This window comes from Neltuma alba, unplaced genomic scaffold (assembly GCF_004799145.2).
Source record: "Neltuma alba isolate B1F8T4 unplaced genomic scaffold, ASM479914v2 tig00013513_pilon, whole genome shotgun sequence".
In the NCBI taxonomy this organism is placed as follows: domain Eukaryota; kingdom Viridiplantae; phylum Streptophyta; class Magnoliopsida; order Fabales; family Fabaceae; genus Neltuma; species Neltuma alba.
In genome coordinates this window covers 65828-70046 of record NW_021637735.1, presented here as the reverse complement: position 1 = coordinate 70046, position 4219 = coordinate 65828, and the positions used below count along the sequence as shown (strand labels likewise).

The 4219-nt window shown below is 39.3% G+C and overlaps 1 pseudogene; it reads right to left on the bottom strand.

Annotated features, from left to right (window-relative positions):
• Positions 1–34: 34 nt before the first annotated feature.
• Positions 35–2956, bottom strand: LOC114737979 (protein SIEVE ELEMENT OCCLUSION B-like; annotated as a pseudogene).
• Positions 2957–4219: the final 1263 nt, after the last annotated feature.

Below are 4219 nucleotides of genomic sequence, written 5' to 3'. Positions count from 1 at the left end.
TATATATAACGCCTTTATATAATGTTCTTGCCTCTTACTCCACACAACAGCAATACACGAAGTACCTCTCCATTGGACGCCCACATTCAGCACACACCACATTCTCTGGAATTTCCTTAGTGCTGCCCGGAAGTATGAGGCGATAACAGTGCATTGGCTGGTGAAGCTGCTTTAGATATTCATTCATGGCTGGAATGAATCCTTCTCTTATTGCACTTTCCTTCCAATTCTTGATCTCTATCAGGCATGCTAGCACCGCGTCTCCCTTGGCTCTCGCCATTTCATGTGCTTCTCTGCAGAATATGGTCCACCCCTGATCACTGCGGTCGAAGCTCAGCACCGACATCACTTCACTTAAAATCTGGTCGTGCTCCCTGTTTTCCTGTGCTGTTGTTTTGGGTATAACATGCTCTCTAGTCTCGTCCAGAAGAACCATATGGATGTGACGTTCGGCCAGAAGTAGCTGAACTTTCTGGTGGCAAACGTGTTGATCATTCTTAGCATCCTCTCTTTGGTGTTGTTCTTCCCCACATAAACCATCTCCAATGACAGGTTGTTAGCTCTCGCCACACTCATTGCAGTGCTTGTGAATGTTTGAATCCAATCAAGATCTTCACCTCCATACAGGCATATGTATTTCCTTTCTTTCATTTGGTACACAATTCAATCACAATAATATCTATACGTCAGTAAGAAGGTTGTTCTTCGAATTCAAGCCATCAGGTGAAGGTGTATGAAGACTTACCCACTGTAGGATCAATGCCATCAACAAGCAGCTCAAGGCTCCAGATTTCTGACTTCCACAAGGATTCTTCTTTCTCACGGGTAAAGGAAAGGCCACGTTCCCCAAATCCAGTACATGTGGAGGGCACTGGGAGAGCATAGCCTGCCTTTCAGATCAAGGGCCACTAAGATAGCTCTCTTTATGAAATTCCACGCCTCTCTGATATACTTTATCACATATGATTCAATAATCAGCGGGTCCCTCACCCTGTACCATGGCATTAATGCTTGTAATGTTTTAAACTTCTGTCGAGCCAAATCATTCCAGGTCGCTTTGTCCAAGACCGGAATCCACACCATTTCGTAGTACATCACAATCCTTGCTCTTGCATCTTTGTACAAGTTATCAATTATTATGATCTCTTCTTGTGAGAGATCAAGATCTGATATCAGCAGCAACACATGCTTCCTTCTCAGCACCTCGAGACTAACCTAAAATTTAACCAATGAAATGTTTTAGAATAATGATAGGGGTTTAAGATGCATATGTAGAACAGTAAAAGTACAGGAATTTAGAGCCAACCCTTGTTTTGGTAGAACCATCTACGAGAGGGGTGGATCTTCCTTGGCGTATATCAATGCCCTGAAAATTTTCATGCTGTCTACGTGGGCTGTCTCAAAAAGACGAACCAAATTGCGAAAGGCCTCGATGTGCCTCTTCTCATCTGCACTTCCATAGATATTCTTATAAACCATATTATGTTATTCAGATTAAAGATTCTTGCACTAAAATGCTAATTCTGATATTCTCACCTATGTATTAGTAGCAGATGGCCAGTTGATTCTGAAGATGCTCATATATACTACTCATCTTATGTGCCAAGCTTGACAGTTCCCATTCCTCCGTGGGGGTTGATCCCTACCTATAATCATTATAACCATTAAAAAAAAGAGCTTATTAGTCACTTCTTGATTAAAGTAAGGGAATGGAGTGTAAGAGCTTCCAAACTTACTCGTTCCTCAATCCTACGAGACTTGCAATCTGCGAAGAACAAGCCACGATACTTCGGATGGTCCAATAGGTGGTAACAGGAATATGAGCACTGGCATCGGATGTTGGAGGAGTGTCCTCTGAAATGTACTCAGAGGGTAGATCTTTGAACTCAATGATACATCTAGTCACATCCAGAATCGCCTTCACTAGCTTGATCAGTGTATCAAATTGCTGCTTCAAATAGGCATAGTTCCCTACGAGATCAAGGATTGCTTGAGCAGTGCCACAGATTTAGTAAGTGTATTTGTAGCACCCAATTGAGCAACGAGCCAAAATTCTCCAAAGTTAACAGCGAAGGCTAATAAAGTTAGCACTACTTTTGCATGCCATGAAGAGCTAGACAACATGTTTAGGATCCCCATGGTTGTCATATGTACATCTCCACCTCTTTGGCACCGGTAACATAACTGCCAATATACATTTATAGTCATGCAATCCGTTTTCACAGTAACTTTTCACTCTCCTATGTTCGTTTAGAGGCAGAAAATTAACGTTATTATCACACTGAATGGCGAGTTACAGAACTATTAATGCTTGTAGAAGTATTTTCATAGTAAGGGTATACACTTAAAGAAATTACCGTAGTCGTCAAGATAAGTATATATTATTTGCCCTCGGAAAAGCAAGAAAAAAAATAGGGGAGGGAAAATTGTCAGTTCTTTTTTTAGAAAATCCATTCAACCTTAACGATAGTAATAAATAAACATAACTTTGGTTAAAGTTTTGCATATTTTGGCATAAGAAAACAACCTCGCAGGAAATTTTGTATATGATAAAGGACAAGGTATCAAGCATGTCCAACTCAGCAAAAATAGCAGCCTTCTCCATAGGATCAGCATGTTCTCTTTTCCCCTATGAACAAAATACACCACACAGCTAGATGCTTAGTTTACTATTTGATTATAACACAGAAATGATAAAATGGACATAAAAACACAAAATGGTAAATAATACATCAACATCACCATCAACGGCACTGCCAATGACATTAATCAAGATTTCCTCTATGATTTGGAGAACAGGCTTGACATCAACTTCACGACCATCAGAGGCATGAGTGGCTTGAACTTGCTTCATCATGGCAGTGTTGTCCGAGGTTGAAAACATCCTACGTTGTCTTCTCTGCTTCATCTTACTGGGGGGAATCGCTGCCAGTTGGCGAGGGTGGTTGCTTGCCATATCGTCCTCAACACTTGATGTTATCAGAACACAGAATATAAGAAGTAGTGTTGGTTTTTATTGTACGTGTGTGTGTGAGGTAGCCTCCTAAGGAGCAAGACTTGTATAATGAGAGGACGTGGAATAAAGTCTTATTGACCATGTACTTTGCTTGCAACTGGGTATAAAACAAAAGCAAAAGTGGCCTCTTGATTTGGACAAGATTATGCAGTTACAGTGCATGTTTATAGGTGGTATTTTTGTGTCTGTTATAGTGCGTCATCAGTGAATCAAGCATAAATACATATGCTTCCGTCCTAATAAATTTATGGATCCTCTCTATCTCTTCTACGGTAGACATTAATTATTTGAAAAGATCTGGGATTATGGGTCCACATAATATGGATTAGAGTTCTACTTTATAGGAATAGAGACAAAACAACAACAATAACAATAAGCCTTATCTTACAAGTGGAGTCAGTTATATAAATCACACGATGCCTTTGTACGTTGTCAACAACCCAGTCCTTAGATATGTTGTTGACTAACGGGTTTCGTTCAATAACCTTATTGAGCATTCTTCTTAGTCTTCCTCTGCCCCTTTTTATGGAACTTCATACTATCTGATTTACCCTCCTCACCAGGGCCTCCAATGGCCTTCTTTGCATATGTCCAAACAGTCTTAAGTGGTGTTTAACCATTTTCTCTTGATAGGTGCCACACCAACTCTTACTTTAATATTTTCATTTTGAATATTATTTTTTCTTGTATGACCACACATTCATCTCAACATCTTCATTTCCTTTATTGCCTAACATTCACCACCGTACAACATAGCTAGTCTTATAGTAACCTGATAAAATTTTCCTTTAAACTTCTCAGGTACCTTCTTATTGCAAATAACTCCTGTAGCTTTCGTCCACTTTAACTAGCTAGCTTGTATTCTGTGAGAAACGTTTTCCATCAATTTCACCATTCTCATGTACAATAGATCCTAAGTATTTAAACTTTGATACTTGAGGAATGATTTAATCCCTCATCTTTACCTCCAAATCACCACTGCCTTGCCTCGTCTCAAAATTACAATGCATATATTCTGTTTTATTCCTACTCAAGCAAAAACCTTTCAACTCCAAAGTCTTTCTCCATAACTCTAATATAGATTTAATATCTTCTTTTGATTCTGCCATGAAGACTATGCCATTTGTGAAGAGCATAGACTTAGGGATTCTTTCTTGAATAAGTTTGGTTAGTACGTCTAGAACAATTTTAAACAAGTAAGGA